Source organism: Onychomys torridus, chromosome X, assembly GCF_903995425.1.
Source record: "Onychomys torridus chromosome X, mOncTor1.1, whole genome shotgun sequence".
Classification (NCBI taxonomy): Eukaryota; Metazoa; Chordata; class Mammalia; order Rodentia; family Cricetidae; genus Onychomys; species Onychomys torridus.
In genome coordinates this window covers 109,547,499-109,568,182 of record NC_050466.1, presented here as the reverse complement: position 1 = coordinate 109,568,182, position 20,684 = coordinate 109,547,499, and positions in this window count along the sequence as shown.

The window sequence follows — 20,684 nt, the reverse complement described above, 5'->3', positions numbered from 1 at the left end:
GTCCATCTGTGTGGTGGTTTGAAAAAAAATTGCACCCAAAGGGAATGGCACTGTCATGAAGTGTGGTCTTGTTGGAGGAAGTGTGTCACTGTGGGGGTGGCTTTGAGGTCTCTTTTGCTCTGTTCATCCATCCATGTGTCTGTCTCTGTGTATCTCCTTCTACCTGTATGTATATGTTTGTCCATTTATGTAGGGGGGAGGGTCCATCCTTCCATGTCTCTGTGTATGGGCCCATCCATTTGTGTATGTCTCTCTCTCCATCTGTGTGTATCTTCATCCATGTGTGTGTAAGTCCATCTTCCATATGTCTATGTCTGTGTCTCTGTGTGGGCCTGTCCATCCATATGCACCCATCTGTCTGGGGAGGTGTGTTAATCTGTCCATGGATTTGTGTCTCTCCATGCAGGGGTGTGTGTCTCTCCATCTGTCCGTCACATCCATGGTTGTGTCCATGGGTCTGTCTATCCATCTGTGGGCCTATCTGTCTATGTGTCTGTCTGTGTGTGTCTCCATCTATCTGCATGTATGTCTGTATATGTGTGGGTCCATCTGTCCATATGTATATGTGTATGTCTATCTGTCTATGTGTGTGTCTTTGTATACCTATCTGTCCCTGTGTGTGTATGTATGGTTCATCTGTCTACCAATGGGTATCTGGTTCTGCCTCTGAGTATGTGGTGCATCTGTCTTTGTGTCCTTCTGAGTGTCCATCTGTTTCTGTGTGTCCATCTTTCTATTCATCTGTCTCTGTGTGTATGTCTGTTTGTGTTTATGTCTGCCCATTTCAGTGTATGTGTGTTCATCACTGTGTGAGTGTCTGTGTACATACATCTCTCTGTGTGTATGTCTTTGTGCATCCGTCCATGTGTCTGTCTGTATGTTTATCCATCTGTCACTGTGTCTGTGTGTCTATGTTTATGTCCATGTGTTTGTGGGGGTTGCATCTGTCCATCTGTGTGTTTGGGTTTCATCTGTTTTTGGGAGTTCTGTCTGTGTGTTTGGGGGGGTTCTGTCTTAGTGTGGTGGCTCTGCACTGTGAGTGTCCTGTTTGTGGGTCTGTGGGGTGGATCTGTGGGTCTGTGCATGTGTCCATCCATCTGTGTGTGCATCCATCAGTTAGTGTCCCTGTCTGTCTATCCATGTGCATTGTCTGTCCTTCTGTGAACATGTCTGATCATCTGTCTTTCTCTGTGTCTATCTGTCCATGTCTTTCCATGTATGTATCCATCTGTCCATATGTCTGTCTGTGTGTATATATCCATGTGTCTGTGTGTCCTTCTGTTGATGTGCTTGGGGTTCCATCTGTGTGTGGTGGGGTCTTTCTCTGTGTATTGGATCCATTCATCTGTGTGCATGTGGGTCCATCTGTCTATATGGGTAACTATCAATCCATCTGTGTGTATGCCTGTCCATCCATCCATGTGTGTGCCTATCTATGTGTCTGTCCATCCAAGTGTATGTCTGTCGATCTGTGTATATATCCTTCTATCTTTCTATCTGTGTGTCTGTCTTTCTATGTGTATGTACGTCTGTATGTGCCTATCTTCTCATTGTTGTACATATCTGTTCATGTGTATGCCTGTCCATCTCTGTGTATGTCCATCTGTCTGTCTGTGTGTCTGTCTAGCCATCTGTGTGTTTATGTATATGTACATCTGTGTGAGTATATGTACATCCCTATGGTGTGTGTGTGTGTGTGTGTGTGTGTGTGTGTGTGTGTGTGATCATCTGTTTATATGGGTCCATCTGTCTCTGTGACTCTGCATATATGTCCATCTGTCTGTATGTCCATTTGTCTGTGAGTGGTTTTGTACCTTATGTGTGTATGTACCTATGGGTGTATTCTCTCTGTGTGGGATTGTATGCATGCATGTGGGCCTGTCTGTGTGTGGAGTCTATGTGTGAGAGGGTCTATGTATGTGTGGGCACATGCCTATGTGAGCGAGGTCTGCCTATGTGAGGTGTCTGTGAGGGGGCTCTGTATAATGCTGGAGGCAGATCTGTCTTTGGGATGTTATGTCTGTCTGTCTATGGGTCTGTCTATCCACGTGTCTATCTTTCCATGTGTCTGTTCTTGTGTTCATGTGTGTCCTTATCTTTCAAATTGAGTACTTGCCAAATGATTGTTATGTATGTGGGTTTATTTTATTAAAAAACTCAGTCCAATGATAAAAGAGAAACAAGCTTCTACTGAAATTAGTCTAGATTCCAACATATGACTTAACTACACTCTATTAAACATTTCCCTGTTTTGTGCAGAATTCTCTAGTTTTAATTTTGACATTGTTACATTAAGTCAACTGCACAAGTATTTTGCTTCTAAGGGTGTGTTATCCATTTTACAAAATATGTGAGAATCCTTCTTTGTTCTTTGGATGTGTTCAAGTGTACTGACATTTAGAAAATATCCAAGTATGAGACTGTTTCTCAAGACAGAAGCAGTTCTTTCACTTCACACAGACATAATTAACTTGAGTTTCCTTGAAAAACATCCCTTAACCATAGTAGCTAACATTCACATCTGTCAAAAGCTGACATACCTTTATCAAGAAATATTCAGAGCAATTTTGCTTTCTATTCTCTTGTGTGCCATTCATCAATTCTTATTCTATTTATCTGGAATATATTAAAGGGCTTTGAAGCATATGCCACATATATTTTTTCAATGAAAGAATATTTTTTCTACATGAATGGATATGAAAATTTATATATTATAAATACTTTTGTGTAAGTCAAAAAAACTTTTAAGCCAAATAATGTTAACAGTATTGAAGTTTACTGTAAGCTTCAAAATTAATTCAATTATTAACATGCCTGGTTATTGCTTCCTTCTCATGTTCCAATGTATAAGTTGATTATATTAAATATTGACAGTAACCTTTTCCATTTTCTAAAAATATAGAAAATAAACACCAAAATAATTAATTCTCATGAAGACAAATAATTTGTCCTACGTTTTAACTGAAAGTAGACCTATATTTTTACTGAAATTTAGGTTAAAACATCTAATACCTCTACCATTTCAGAAATCATGTACTAACTATTTTGAAAGATATGAGAATCCTTAGCTTTTTATGGTTTTCTCAAGGTCAAACTGCCCTGGGGATTTTCTTTTTGTTTTGTTGATTTTAAAAAATGTATATTGTACATTTTTTGCATGTAGGGAGAGTGGAATGATGAATGCATGCCATGACATAAGATTGATAGTCAGAAAGGCAATCTGGTAAAATTGGCTTTGTCATTCCACTATATGGGTCACAGGGATCAAACTTGTGTCATTTAAGGTTGGCAGCAAGAACTTCAAACTACCGAATGGATTTCAGTAATGCTTTGATTCTGAAGTAAAATAAACTTGCCTCCATTTGATACATTGTTTTCTTTAAAGATGTGTATAGTTTCTCTAATTCTGTATATACATTATATATATATATATATATATATTTTACTAATTCTGTACATATACATTTTATACACACACATATGGTAGAGATGTAACTGCTTAAATGTATATACATCTATAAACTAAAGCAATTTCAACTAACATGAAACAGGTATTATAAGATGTTATTAGTTTATTTCTCCTAGATAGATTCCAGATCAAGCAAATGGTTATACCAACCCAGCATTTTATAATGGCTCTTTAAAATATGTACTTTTGTCAAATGTATAATATGTAAATGTAGCCTCATTTTTTTATGGAATATATACAATTTTAGTTTGAAAATTCAAAAAAGCTGTATGTAATCTTAGTATTCAATGGAATTAATTTTACTTGCTTTTTGAGACAGGGGTTCTCTCTGTAACAGTGCTAATTGTCCTGTAACTTTATGGGGGGATGTCTTTCTGTATACTGTGAATATATGTCACTCTGATTGGTTGATAAATAAAGCTGTTTGGCCTATGACAAGGCAGTTTAGAGGAAGGTGGAAAATTCAATGAGAGAGCCAGGAAAAAGGTGGGAGAGACACCAGCCCAAGGAGCAACATGTAATAGCATGCAGCTAAAGCCATGGAACATGTGGTGATACATAGATGAATAGTTATGAGCTAATTTAAGATATAAGAGCTAGATAGCAAATAGCTTGTGCCATGGCCATGCAGTCATAATTAATATAAGACTCTGTGTGTTTATTTGGGGGATGCAAGTGTAAGAGATTTGTCCGGACCACCAGTTGGCCAGAACACAGGAAAATGTCCAGCTATAGTAACTCACTGTACACCAGGCTAGCCTCAAACTCACAGAGATCCAGCTGACTCTGCCTCCCACATGATGGCAATAAAGGTGTACAATACCACTGCCTGAATATATTTTTATTTTAAAATTTTATTTTCTTTTTAAAAAGAAGAAGAGATTTTTTTTCAATGTGATAACATTGGGAAGAAGGACTGAAAGTTGAAAATACAACACTTTTAAGTGCCTCTCCAAGGTTTAAACAGGGGGTAGAGTTTAAATAGGAAGCAAGATCTTTAAATGAATATGAAGTCCTGTAAGGTGTGCTTTTTATTATCTCACATGAAAGTCTCTCCTGCAAGAAAATCTGATTATAACTGTATGGCTCAGGTTTATTACTGACTACCCCTTATACTTAAATTAACCCATAAATTTTATATATGTTTAGCAATGTGGCTTGGTAACTTTTCTCAGTTCTGCCTTGTCATCCTGCTTCCTCTGTGTCTGGCTGATGACTTATGACTCAACCCTTCTTCCCAGAATTCTCCTTGTCTGCTTAACCCACCTATACTTCCTGCTTGGATACTGTTCAATCAGTGTTTTATTTATTAATCAATCTGTGTAATACATATTCACAGCATACATAGTGATATCCTATAGCACTTCCCCTTTTCTATCTAATTAAAAAGTAAGATATTAACTTTAACATAGTAAAATTACATACAGCAAAAGAGTTATTAAGCAAGAATTACAGTTATAATATCTAGTCTAGCTGTATTTGGAAAAATCAAAGAATACATTCTATCTATCCTATATTTGTAAGTCTAAAGTTTCATATTAAATTTATCTTTTATCATAACCAAGGAAAATTATAATTATAACTATTTAGTCTTCAACTATATCAAAGACCCCAGAAAGATATAATATTACCTAAGTAAACAAGAAATGCATTGCAAGCCACCTCCAAAATTCTGAAAATGACAGAGACAGCTGCCTGACTAGACAGTCACACAAAGTTCCTCTCCAACATTGAAGTATTCATTCTTCAGCCTACAGGCCTGGAGTCTCTCAGTCACTTCTTCTTGTATCCTATAGAATATCTGGCAGTCTCCTCTGCAAAGCAGGAAACTGAAGGACCATTTTGAATTGTTTTGGCAAATTCAGTGGTCAATTTCCTATAGGTCCTGCAAGTTCAGTTTATACAACGTTTTATCAAGCAGTCAGTGCAAGGGCATTTCTTTTTTGCCCAGTGGCTGAGATTCACAAAGAAAGTAACCTACATAATGAGTTTCTTCAGTGTCCATTACCTTCTGTGAAGTAGATTGGTACTGCCAGGAGCAAACATGTCTCAGTGTCCAGAAAGTCAAATTTATTGAAACATTTTAAATACCATATTCTGTAGGTCTTTGAAGTGTTTGAAGATTACCTACCTAAATGAAACATATCTACGTATACCTAGAAAACTTAACTAACATGACTATAAGTTTGATTATTAAAGATGACTAGTTATTAATCCTTATTTCTCAACTATGCCTTACAATTTCAAATGAGCTACATAAACATAATACCTTAAATGAGAGCAGAAATATATAGAGTATAATAAAATTAACTTTAAATTTGTAATAAATAACCATCAATAGCAATTTAAAACATTTTATATAAGTTGTTGCTCTTTAAAAATAGATTCAATAATCTACCCTTTCATCTTATGATATATACATCCTATCTCCCTTTTTCTTTAAAAAGATATTGACTATGACCAAGAACAATTTGTAACCGATCTCTAAACAAAGACAATTATCCATAATCCATTTTTGGGAATGTGGGTGTAGTGTTCTAGGCTACTTCTTGCTGAAAGGGAGTACTGGTTGTCTGAAGGGGATCCTGAGAGAATTCAAGATAATGGTCAATTCTTGAGAAGACCAGCTATAACCCTTGTTGATAGCTACCATCTGTTAAGGTTCAGGAGGTCTTGCTTGATCATATCTGACCCATTTTAACCTGGACCAAATCTATGGCCTCTTATTTCCTGTGGAAATAAAAGCAGAGCCTCCTTTCTAAAGCAACATATGCTTAAATCCACATTTTGAAGTCAAGATACCTTTAAAATACGTATATTGGTTTAACTGCAGTGGCTAGTACTGAAGTGGCAGCCTTGACTGCTCACTTTGCCAACATCAGCTCTTCAATATGACAGAAGTATGTTTATTGCCAGCTCTGACAACCATGCTCACCACCAGCTCTGGGAAGCAGTGTATCCAGCTTTCCAGTAGCATGTGGTCCCAAAACCTTTGCTTTCTTTCCTTTTTTTGTCTGTATTAGCAAAAGCTATATCTACAATGCACCATTCTGCACAGCTTGTAGATGCCACTGTGTACAGTGGCAGGAATCAGCCATGCTTCACTCAAGCTCATATACTGTGAACACACCATACAGTAGCTCAAGTCTGCATACCATGGCCCCTCTGCACCTTGGCATCTCTATATCTTGACCCAAATCAGACATGAAGTAGAAAACTGTCTTTGACTCCATTACTGTGTGTTTAGAAGTGTGGCGAGCTCCTCGACCAGTGAGGAAGAACGACCACCACTTGAGGATTCTTCTCAGATCACACTTTATTGGAGCGCCTCTTGATTAAGGGAGAGCGGGAGGTGAGGGGTCCCGAGAACAAAAGAGCAGCTGTTTATATGGAAAACTAAGGGAACAGGTTACTCTGTGATTGGATTCCGCCAGAATTCAAGCATGGGGAGCCATGGGATAGGCTTGGGGACACAAGGTCATGATATCAACACTCTCGCAGGTGCAGTGTAAATCAGCCACAGAGCTCTGCAATTGCCTTATATGGAGTTATTTATGAACTGGCGATTCAGGGCCAGTGCCATCTCAGAATGGCGGTTGGCGGCTCCTAACGTCTCCCCCTTCTTTATTAATAGAATGTCAGCACTGTACTAGATCATCCAATCAGGTCCCCACCTCATGATATGTGAACCAATCAAGGATGGTAGAACAGCAAATTCAAAAGCATACCTTCCCATGTGTAATGGGCCGATGCCCCAGGGGTACAAAGGCTATGCTTAGACAAATCTTTCACACACCCTCCCGAGTGCAATGGACTACTTAGTCCTAGGGGTGCAAGGGCTGTGTAAAGAGGGTTAGGCATTCTCAAGGGCTGCTAGCCATATGACGGGAGAGGAGCCATTCTCCAAGGCAGCTAGAGCTTGAGTCATATAGACCTTGTCCCTCTGAGCACGTGCTCGCATACAGCAGATCAACCACAGGCACAACACGCTCCCTCTCAAACAGCAGGCTAAAAGCAATCCCATTCCCGCCCACTCCTTCAGGAAGCTAATAGAAGACCGCAGCCAAGACAACATCTCATCCACGGTGGCCAGGTGCACCCGAGTAGAATTAACCAGGATGATCTCTCGTTGCAGTATGCTGGTTAGGTTATCAAATTCAGCTGTCCAAGTTCCTGTTAAATGAGCACTCAATTGTTTAGAATAGTTAGCAGCTCTACTAAAATTCTCATATTGGACCGTCGTCAAGCAGAGGCCACTCATAGGGACTATGCAGGCTGCTGTGACAACTTGTTGCAATATATCTACCTGTTCTTGAAGTAGATCAACTCGCTGATTGAGTTGGACTATGCCATGGTGCAACTGTCCATTAATAGCTGTCTGAGTGCTGAGGGCTTGAGCTGTATTCCCCGTCAGCTTATTTAAAGCTTTTGCTGTAGGGACAGATGTGGCAAGAGATGCTGCAGCAACACCAGTGGCAGTGGCAGAAAGGGCAATAGCAGTTACAATGGCCGCTGTAATACCAAAATCTCTTTTATGTCTACTTAGCAGCATCGGCAATTCTCCTTCTTGTACCTTAACAGGCATGGGCACATAAGTGGGTATCCTCACCACAACCATGGCATCATGCAATGAAGCATTCCAACATTGGGTTAACAAACATGTTTGATTACTGCAATTTAAAATACTCTGTGTATAATTAAAAACCACCAAAAGAAACGGGGGCCACACACAAACTGGTGTGGATTTGAATTCCATGGGCTTATTGCAATTTACTGTAACATTTTGTTCAAATGTCTCCCCAGAATGAAAAAAATAGCTACAATTTTTAAAGGCACCACCTAATACAAATCCCAAAGCATTAAGCTGACTACAGGTTCCTATCTCATTACACAAAACCCAAGAATCAAAGGGATTAGATTTGGTAGCCATTAAAGGGCTATTAAAGGAAAAATTAAAACTAGTAAAGGTTTTACTAAAGGGTGAAGTTTTCAAGGATAAGGAAAATGTCTTATTCACATTAACCCAATTAGGAGTTAAGCTACCCTGACAGCCTGTCCACGTTGGCGGCCAATCAGTCGAGCCTACACATCGTGGTAGAACTGAGGGCTGTCTACGGGGAGCAGAGCCGTTACCTTTACTAACTGCTCTTGGGGTTAATCCAGTGAGGATAATAGCTTTTTCGATTTTTCTCCCCTGGGTCCAAACCATCCCAGCGTCTGCTTGATAAGAACAACACAAGGATTGGTTGAAGCATGATCAGTTTGAACCATGAAGCAGAGCGTATTTACAAGGCTAGCTGTGGTAAAATTATTAATCACCTTACTCTTATCCACAGGCACAGATGGCCATCCTAATGTTTCATTAGAGCTAAAGAAAAAAGGGAACACCCCTGATTGCGATGTAAGTGGCATTGGATAAGGCCAGGCTTTCATCAGGGCCCACAATATTTGTTCAGACTTTACCAGTCCGAGGCAGTTGGTCAACATTATCCATAACAGGCACCTCAGTAGCCTGATTCGAATCTGACTCCATGTTATCCTCAGGGGCATCATCAACAGGTCGAGTCAGGTGTACTGGAACCCAGATTGGATCTTCTTGATTCTGTGGGAAAACACATACAGCTCCCCTGGATCTTGATATTACGGGATCTGGTCCATACTATTTGTTATCAAGTACATTTTTCCACATCACCCTCCTTTCCTGATAAGGAGGTGCCATAATGTGTCTATCAGTTGCCGAATCACCAGCATCATTCAAAATTAGAAAATTAAGAGTAAAGAGTGCAAGAGATATTCTCTCTCTGGGAGAAGCATACTCTGCTATCCCCCTTTTTTGTTTTTGAAGTAGTTCTTTGATACTTCTGTTGGCTCTTTCAACAACACCTTGACCTTGAGGATTATAAGGAAGGCCTAATGTGTGTGCCACTTGGAGTTGTGCACAGAAGGTACGGAATCCGCGAGATGTATATGTGGGACCTTTGTCTGTTTTTAGACGCTGAGGCTTTCCCCAAGCTGCCCATGTTTCCAGGCAGTGGGTCCGGACATGAACCACCTTTTCCCCAGCTAAGGGTGTGGCATGAATGACTCCAGAATAGGTATCAACTGATACATGAAGGTATTTCAATTTTCCAAATTCAGGAATATGAGTAACATCCATCTGCCATAATACATTAGGTTTGAGTCCTTTTGGATTCACACCCACATGTGGTGGATGGAGAAAAGTTACACAGGAAGAACAAGATTTTACAATATCTCTCGCCAAATGTCTGGGAATTAAGAATTTCTGTCTCAATGTATTTGCTGGCACGTGGTACAATTTGTGAAACTCCTTAGCAGACTGTACAGGGTCTGTCACCACAAGGGCCAAGGATCGAGTAGCATGGTCAACTAGATCATTAGCCTGGGATATAGGTCCCGGGAGCAAGGTATGAGCTCGAATGTGCCCAACGAAAAATGGATGCTCCCTATTCAGTATATAAGTTTGTATCTGATGCAGGATATTAGACACCATGCTAGTATGTTTAATAGATGCTGCTACCTCAAGGGAAGAGACTGCATTCACTACATACTGTGAGTCTGAGAACAAATTAAATGGTTCTGAAAATCTTTTGAAGACTTCCAAAACAGTCTGGCACTCGGTGATTTGTGGGGTATCAGGTTGGAAATCTAAAACAAGAGGTTCTTGTCCTTGAACAACAAAGGCACCTTTACCAGTCTTAGAACCATCAGTAAATATGGTTAATGCAGAAATTATTGGTACTTTGGAAGTAATCTTTGGAAAATAGACCACATTTTTATCAACAATAGTAAGCAACTCATGTTTTGGCAAATGATTATCAATAACATTGGGAAAGGCACAAATAAGTATTGCCCAATCATCTACTATACCAGCCAAAACTTCCACTTGATCTTTTGTATAGGGAATAACCACTTTGTCAGACATTTTGTAAAAGTGTGTCAAGCTATATTTGAAGCCTGTCAATGCTTGAATAGCAACCAAGGTGGGATAATGTTGGATGGTCTTTGTACCCAACGAGTTTCCATGTAACCACCATAAAGGACCTTCTTGCCATAACACACCTGTTGGATAATTTTTTGTCTGTAATATACACAGAATCAAAGGCTGTGCAGGATCAAACCTATACAACTGGGCTTTCATCATGGCTTTTTCAACCTTCTCCAGAGCTGTCTTAGCTGCAGGAGTTATTTCCCTAGGAGAATTTACATCTGGATTGCCTTCTAAAATTGCATATAATGGCAATAATTCTGCTCGAGGAATATGCAGATACCCTCGAACCCAATTAATATCTCCTAGCAACTGTTGAAAATCATTAAGTGTCTTTAAGTGACTAGTTCGAATAGAAACCTTTTGTGGTGAAATTATTAAGGGGTGGATAACTGCCCCCAGAAATTTTATCACTGTTGACTGTTGGATTTTATCTGGAGCAACAAACAATCCCTTCCTTTTCAATGCTTGAATGGTTGCTTGGAATGCTTTCTCAAGAGTCTGTTGGAGTCATAGCCTGTGTGGTGAGCCTAGTCAACAAGGTTAAAGTATAACTAGCTGTTACTCCGTAGGCTCGAGCAGCCTCCCCCAGATCCTTTTGCTGTTTATAAGGCACAGGGTCATGATACCTATTGTTTGTTTGTGGGTCTTCAAAAACTGGGAACGAGGATGCTAGCCGCGCCCAGGTGTCCCTGCTGATAAAATGGCAACCTCTGCCTGTTTGCAGATACGGAGGTGGTGCTGGGGGTGGGCATGGTCCCAAAGGCGCTGTTGGTTCCACACTCATCCCAGCAGAAACCTTATAAGGAGGAGGCCGCTGCCGCCCATATCTCTCTTCCTCGTACTCAGCGGCAGCTTCCTCTAAATCTTCCTCCTTATCAGGGTCTAACTCATCATCAGAAAAATCAAGGTTTGCAAACTCTTCTAATACTGGATATAAAGGGTTCCCTTTCTTTTCTAAATTTTCTTCCTTCTCTGGTTTGTTTTCTTTATCCTTGTCTTTAATTTTTTCTTTTCTCTTTTTAGGCCTACTTAGGTTCTCTCCTTTAGAGTCTGATTCTGACAGACTGTCCTGGTGTTTGCTCAGTGCCTTTCGTCCTTCCCTAATAATTTCCACATCGTGTCCTTCCTTAAGACATGCGCGTACCAGCCTCCAAAATGCATGGTACCTCTGCCCAGTTTGTCCTCTTGCCTAGCCTTGTCCAGATCTTTGCCTAACCGCTCCCAACATCCTAGATTAAGATCCCCAGACACAGCAAACCATGGGGCATTCTTGTCAATGTCCTTAACTATGGCATGGATTGTGCCTGATGATATCTTAAGACCTCGCTGCTTCAGCAAAGCCTGAATGGGAGTATATACATCACAAGTTCCTGGACCCGTTCCTTGACTGTTCCCCATGATTTACACTTATGTACTGTGCCTCCTACTTACTGGGCTTTTGACTCTGCCTGCCTCAAAAAGAAAAAACCCAACAAAGACACTCCCTGCTGGGCTCGTGGCAGCGCAGAAAAAAACAGCAAGAGAAAACAGCAATCACCATAAGAAAGAACACTAAGGCAAACACAAGCGGATCAATCCCAGCAATCAGCATATCTGAGAGAACTTACCAATGTCGCAGCTCCTCTCTGTGTGTTGAGTTCTGAATCCTCTTTTGACCCCTCACCTGGTGTCCGAGTATCCTGGGTTTCGGCACCAGCTGCAGCGTGCTCCTCGACCAGCGACCAGCGAGGAAGAAAGACCACCACTTGAGGATTCTTCTCAGATCACACTTTATTGGAGCGCCTCTTGATTAAGGGAGAGCGGGAGGTGAGGGGTCCCGAGAACAAAAGAGCAGCTGTTTATATGGGAAACTAAGGGAACGGGTAACTCTGTGATTGGATTCCGCCAGAATTCAAGCATGGGGAGCCATGGGATAGGCTTGGGGACACAAGGTCATGATATCAACACTCTCGCAGGTGCAGTGTAAATCAGCCACAGAGCTCTGCAATTGCCTTATATGGAGTTATTTATGAACTGGCGATTCAGGGCCAGTGCCATCTCGGAATGGCGGTTGGCAGCTCCTAACATAGAAGCCCTTTGGAAACTCTTTTAGGCCTTATGGAAATTCAAGAGCCCCACACTGGTATGCTAAATGTTGTCAGATGTTTCTCCAGTCCTGCCTAGCTCCACAGTCAGGGTGAATCTCTCTTACTTGTACCCCCAATTAAACACACAGAGGTTTATACTAATCATAACTGTATAGCCATCTGCTCAGTCTTATTAATGACTATCTCTTACACTTAAATTAACCCATAATTCTTATATATGTTTAGCCTTATGGCTTGGTAACTTTTCTCAGTTCTGCCTTGTCATCTTGCTTTCTCTGTGTCTGGCTGGTGACTTCTGACTCAGACCTTCCTCCTCTCAGAATTCTCCTAATCTTCTTACCATGCCTATATTTCCTGCCTGGCTACTGGCCAATTAGCATGTTATTTATCAACCAATCAGAACAACACATATTGACAGCATATAGAACTACATCCCACAGCATTTCTATTTCATCAGTTTCCCTTTTATTGAAAATAGATTCTTTTCTCAAATAATTTGTCCTTATTATAGTTTCTTGTCCTCCACTCCCCTCAGTTCCTTCCTTCCTAACTCCCCTTCACTCTGAATCCACCCTCTTTATGTCCCCTATTAGAAGAGGATTCTAAATGACAACAATCAACATGACAAAATGATTTATAATAAGATGAAGCAAAAACTATCATATCAAAGTTGGATATAATAACTGAACAGGAGGAAAGAGTCCCAAGAGCAGGCAAAAGACTTAGAGACCTACCTGTCCTTGCAGTCAAGAATCCCATAAAAATATTAAGCTAATAGGTTTAATGTAAATATAGAGGACACAGTGAAGACCCATATAGGCCCTGTGATGGCTTATTCAGTCTCTACATGCTCATAAGCATCTTACTTAATTGTGTCAGTGGGCCTTGCTCTTCTGATATTCTCCATCCACTCTGGCTCTTACAATCTTCCTGCCTTCTCTTCAGTAAGATTTCCTGAGTTCTGAGGTAAGGTATCTGATGGAAACCTTCCATTTAGACTCTCTCTGTATATAGTATCTAGCTATAGGTCTCTGTATCTGTTCCTATCTGCTGCCAGAGAAAGCCCCTCTGATTAGGGCTGAATAAGGCAATGATCTAGACGTACAGCAAAATATCATTAAGAGTCAATTTATTAGTATTTTTTTTTTACCAGTAGCATTTGGTTTTACTCTAGGTCTTTGGGCTATATAGTCTGTAGTTCTTGGTTACTCAAGCAATGTGACTATGACTTCCTTCTTATGGAGTGGGCCTTAAATCAAATCAGACATTGGTTGGCTATTCCCACAAGTTCTGTGTTACTATTGCCCTAGCATATTTTGCAGGCAGGTAAACTTGTAGATCAAAAGTTATGTGGCTGGGTTGGTGATGTCTTAGTTGGCATTTTTATTGCTGTGACCAAACACCATCACCAAAGAGCAAGGTAGGGAGGAAAGAGCTTATTAGGCTTCATCATTGCTGTTCATCACTGAAGGAGGTCAGGATAGAGTCTCAAACAGAGCAGGAGTTGATGCAGAATCTACAGAGGAGAGCTACTTACCTGATTGCTTCCCATGTTTACTCAACCCACCTTCTTCTTCTTCTTCTTCTTCTTCTTCTTCTTCTTCTTCTTCTTCTTCTTCTTCTTCTTCTTCTTCTTCTTCTTCAGGCATTGATTCTCTGTGTCATAACCTTCCTGCCTGTCCTAAAAGTCACTCTGTGGACCAGGCTGGCCTCAAACTCACAGAGATCTGCCTGCCTCTACCTTCTGAGTGCTGGGATTCAAGGTGTGTGCCACCACCACCTGTATCAGCCCACATTTTTATAGAACCCAAGAACAGCAACCCAGGGATGCAGGGATAGCAGCAAACCATGGGCTGGGACATTCCAAACTGATCACTAAATAAGAAAATGCCTCACAGCTGAATTGGATAGACATTTCCTCTGCTGAGGTTCCTTATGACTCTAGATTGTGTCAAGTTGACACCCATAACCACCTGGTACAGCTGACCCCTTGCCAGCTTGAGGCACAAATGAATATCTATTAGACCATAATCCTTCCACTTTTTGCTTTGTTTTGTTTTTTGGAGCTGAGGATCAAACCCAGGGCCTTGTGCTTGCTAGGCAAGCATTCTACCACTGAGTAAAATCCCCAACCATCCTTCCACTTTTATTCATCCCCATGATCTTAAATAACTTTAAAGGTGTTGAACTTAAAAATTCAAACACATTAAAATTTCAGTTCCTTTATAATAGCTAATCTCTTTTAAATTCAAAAGTATTTTAAAATTCAAGTCTCTCTACTGTGGGTTCCAGTAAAATACTTTCTTACTTCAAAGGGAAAAAATCAGGACATAGTCACAATCCAATCAAAGCAAAACAAAATTTTAATTATCTAGAATCTGGAATTAATTCATGATCTTCTGCACTCCTCTAGATAGCTGGGGTCACACTTCTCCAGCTCTGCCCTCTGCAGCACACACAGTTTGTCCTCTAGGCTCTGGTTAGCTCCACTCCACTGCTACTGTTGTTCTTACTGGTCATCCTTTGGTACGGGCATCTGCAAATTGCTGGGGTTTTCTGCTACAGTTGGGCTATACTTTCACCAATAATTTCTCCTCTGCTCTCATCATGGTGCCAAGCCACAACTTCATTGCAGTACCCTTTCAGTCTTGGGCCTTCAACTGCAAATGAGGCTGCACATTCACCAATGGCTTCTAAAATTTTGAGCCTCAGCAGCTGTCCATGATCCCTTCATGCCATTAAAACCAGCACCATCTGGGTGTTGCTTATATATTAACAAGTCTGGCTGCCAACATGATATCTTGACTACTAGAACATAGCTTCTCTATGCTCTCAGGAAACACTACACAGAAGATTTCACCTCAGTGATGCTAGTCTCTTAATTACTATTGATTTCTTAGCTTCAGCTGACCAGCATCCAGTATTTGAGCAAAGTAAAATTTCTGGTATATTGTTAATCACAGCTGATTCTTCAGCCCCAGTTAACCAGAACCATCAAATCTTAATTCAAAGTAATAAATGTGCTTTATAGAATCTTTAAACTTCCCTCTGAAACTTTGCAAGCCAGGCCTCCATCCTCTGTACTTCTCTCAATATTCTTATTTTTCCAACTTCCCACGGAACACCCCACTGAAGTCTCAACACTCAATGGCCTTTCTAGCCTGGTTCCAATAATCTTACACTATCCTTACCCAAATTCGGTCAGGTCTAGCATAGCAATACCCTACTCTTGGTACCAATTTATCTTAATTAGGGTTTCCATTATTGTGATGAAACACCATGACCAAAAAGCAAATTGGAGAGGAAAGGATTTATTTGACTTACACTTTAGATTACTGTTCATCACTGAAGGAAGTCAGGGCCTCAAACAGGGCAGGATCCTATAGGCGGGAGCTGATGCACAGGCCATGAGGAGGATCTGCTTACTGGCTCACTTCTCATGCCTTGTTCAGCCCACCTTCTTAGAGAATCCAGGATGAGCAGCCCAGGGACAGCACCAAACTCCATAGGCTAGGCCCTCCCCCATTTATCACCAAATGAGAAAATACCTTAAAACTGGGTCTCATAGAGGCATTTCCTCAGCTGAGTATCCTTCCTGTAATGACTCTAGCTAATGTCAACTTGACACACAAAACACCTAGTACATTGACCATGTTTCCTTCTCCTTAGCATGCAGATTACCTTCCCTCACCAAAGAGACTAGAATGGAGGAGTGAAGGACCGATATAGGCACCAGCTTCACTTTCTATATTCAATGAGTTGTATGAGTGTTGTCTTCCACATTGGGACCTGCTGTTTGCTTGAAGAGAACATCCAATTTTCTTAGCAACAATCTGGGTTGTTAGGAGATTTCCATAGGGCCCCCTTGACCAACAACTCTATTGAATGCAACACAATCTTATTATTAGATGCATTTGGCTGGCAACAAGAGATAACCTGTTGAAACCCCATATCCCCCATTACTAGGAGTTCTCACTAAGGTCACCCTCATATATTTCAGAAAGTTTCCATTATACTAGATTTCCACACAATTCTCCAAATGTACCCCTGTTTCTGACTTTTCTCTCCATACCCACTCTCTCTCTCTACCTGTAGTGGGAATCTTAGATGGTCTTATTAATAAAATCAAACCTGAGGCCAGTTATTGGAGTGAATGCTGGAAGATCAGAGACACAGAACAAGCCACAGCTTCCTTACCTTGCCAGTTCCTCAGCTGGTCTTGTTTCCTCAGACTGCAAGCTTCTGAGTCCTTATACAAAATGGGTCTCAGCTGAACTGCTGCTAGAAGGCTGAAAGCTTAACCAGCCAAATGCTGCTAGTTTCTGGTCACCACACCTTATATATCTTTCTGCTTTGTGCCAACACTCCCTGGGATTAGAGGCTTGCTTTCTGGGATTAAAGGTGTTTGTCTCCGTGCCTGGCTGTTTCCCATGTGACCTTGAACTCACAGAGATCTGCCTAGCTCTGACTCCCAAGTGCTGGGGTTAAAGGTGTGCCCCACCACCACTCAGCTTCTGCTATGGCTTACTCTGACCCATTTTCTAGCCACCATTTTTGGCTCTGTATCTAGTGGCTGTCTGTTCTCTGGCCCCAGATAAATGTATTAGGGCGCACAGTATTTTGGGGAACACATACCACCAGATCTACCCATCTCTCCACAGCCTGCCCCAATCTGCCCATAGAATCTATTGTATTTCCCTGTGCCAGGGAGATTGCTTCACCCCTTTCGAAATTTCTGTTCTTTATCTAACCTCTCTGGATCAATGGATTATGGTTTAGTTACCACTTATTGGCAAAAATCCATACAATACAATATTTACATTTCTGGGTTTAGGTTACCTCACTTTGGATGATGTGTTCACTTTATTCACATAATCATTACACTCTGCTTACATATATAAAGTGGTAATGAAATGAGTAACTTTAAAAATAAAGCTATAACTGATAATACTACAATTTCATGTCATTACTTTCTATTTTGAAATATGTATTTGCAAATAAATTTCTATTTTACCATGTCTTACAAATAGGCTTTAAAGGTTATAATAATACATTTTCTCATTTATTTCATGTTATGTGCTTTTCCATCCATAAGTAAGCACAGATAATTATGGTCAATTTATGTAACCATTTTCGTCAAGTATGACTTATGTATACTTTAAATAGAAAATATTTTATTAATGAATGAGGAGAATTTGTTTTTAAATTCAAGAGGAAACAACATCATGATATAGAACTATATGTGTTGAAGCAAAACTATATTAATCTGATATGTACAGCATGTTCATTAAATAATTTCTTGGTCCATTGAGGCTTATGCTCCTTGCAAATTTTCAAAATATGTGGTAAGTGAATTTGACTTGACATACACCATATCTTTATGCATAAATTATAGTTTTAACTAAGAGAAAATAGTCAAAATTTCAAAGTATGCCTCTAATAATGTGTGTTGAATAAACTTTACAGAAAAAACCAGTTAGAGTTAGATCATTTTCTAGTGCTCTGTACATTTGTATTAACCATTCTTTTTCCAGTTCATTGACTTTCTAATACATAGTTTATTTTCAATTTAAAATTTAAGACATCAACTCTAATATACTGAATATACCACATATTTCCATGATTGATTCTTCCCTTCAACTTTATTGCCTCAGTTTGTTATTCCTAAGTTCTGAAAAGTTTTGATAATCCCTTATTATTTGTTACCTGTACAATATTAGGCCTTTCTCTTTAGCTTTGAAATTCTTACATACTATTATAAGGGTTATGTTGGAATCCTAAAATAATAAATAGGAATATAGTTCATTACAAAATGCATGAATATGAGGGTGATACCGATGTCTCTCCAAAAAATTTTAATGCATATATTTCATCATTGTGTACAAAAGGATGGAAGTTTTAAACGTTTTAACTTTTACTTATACAAAATTTGTTCTTCCCCCTTCGTTCAATCATGTGTAGTGAGAAATGAATGCCTGAGATTCATTTGCCCCCTTGCAGAGGCTATCTTTGAAAATTTCTTTTAAAAGTGAGAATAGGGAAGGAACAACTTGTGATTGATATCTTATGAAAAATTGGTATATTAAATGTTACAATATGAAGTAAAACTCAAACTTTTAATATAATTTATTAGTTATATTAATATGGAAGGTTCACAAGTAGACATATTTAATCCCTAGTGTATGCAATATTCTAGTGTCAATTTTTACCAGCATTTTAGCTCCCTAACTGTTGTATAGGTGATGTACCACCTCTCAGACCCTACCTAGGGTCCTCTGAGATATGCTTCTCAGGGGCGAGGGAAAAAGAAGATTTCTGTAAAATTTCACACACATGAGCAAATAAATGCTCTTCATTCCATGTGCTCTTTTTTTGTGTGTCCTTATTCTGATTCTCTTATCCTAATTGTTTATAATTTCTTAGCTCTAATTCTCTATTCTTATTCTAATTCTTGCCAGCTTCTTTTTCATCTTTATTTTTCTCTTCATCTGTATCCCATTACAAATTCCCAAGAATATATATGCCACAAAGTTGGCAGTTTTTATTCTTGCATAGGTCTTTTTCAGGTAATGACAGCTACTGCAAGTTCTTCAGTACAATCTGCATGTCACATCTAAAAGACTATTTCTCAGTTATCTCCATATTTTGGCTATTAAATTCTTTCTAACCCTACTTCCATGATGTTTCCTGAGACTTTGAATGGAAGCTTATATAGATGTATTACTGAGAGCTGAGTAATTAACAGTCACTTATTATCAACATTTTGATCATTAATGAGTGTCTGCATTAAGTACTGCTCACTGCAAAAGGCAGTTTCTTTGAACAATGTTAAGAGCAGCTTATTATCATTGTCTGTTGTCTGCCAGATCAGTGGAAGGTACTTCATCCAACAGCAGTATCTATTGAAGATTATTGAAATAAATTGGAGCTAGTAGTTGTTATTGATTAATAAAATGTGCTTTTGTGGCTATGTTTCTAACGCTATTTTGGTCATTTAATAACTTTCTCTCTCTCTCTCTCTCCCTCTCTCTCTCTCTCTCTCTCTCTCTCTATATATATATATATATATATATATATATATATATATATATAATTATGTGTTCTAATTTTATACATCAGCCATGGGTTCCCCTGTCCTCCCCCCTCCCGCCCTGCCCCCACCTTCCCCCATCCCCTCCCCTCCATTCCCAGGTCTACAGATTGAATTCCAGGACAGGCTCCAAAGCTACACAGAGAAAGCCTGCCTCAACAACAACAACAACAACAAATGCCATAGGGAAATATATTAGTTTAAAAATACATGTTTATTATATTTCATGTTATATTATTAAATGTGTACATACTTGTGTACATCTATGTATTCATGAAAATATAAATTTTAAATGGAGTTATGCCATATGAAGTGACTTTAGTACCAAGGACCATAGATTATGTCACAGAATTCCCATTGGCAACCATGAGAAACCTTCCTTTGAGTTGTTGGTTGGGGAATAAGAGAGACCTAATACAATATGGACTTTTTCCATTGCCCTTTGTTGCCTTCCAGGATTCAAAAATCAAACCAGGTTCCTGAAGATATGACTTCAGACACAGGATTTGGAGTATTTTAACTGGAACCTTCCTGGAAGCCTCCCCCTTGAGAAATGACTGTCAAAATATCTGAAGGTATTATGCAAGCTGCCAAGGAAGGAAAGAAATTAATATTCCTACCTAGCTATACAGCTTATGAAGCACAACAATAACAACTGACAAGGTAGCCACATTGGTGAAATAGTGACAGTTCTATCTTAGAGATAAACGAAGGGTTACCTAAGGGCCTGCTCAACATAAAGGAATATTCATGCCTGGTTATATAAGCCTAACTATTCACAGCTTGACTGACCACATACCCTAGAGAAGAACACACTACTGCCACTTTCATAAATTAATATAATATCTAATTGTATTCTAAATGCTTATCCTCATACCTCAGATATGTGAAGAGAATCGTCTTCTTGCAATAGGTGGACACTATTATAAAGATCTATAACTGGTCAAATACAGAGATTAAGTGATCACCTTGTACCCAATTCCCAACTGATACATTTTCAATGAAACCACTACACACAAGGCTCAGAGA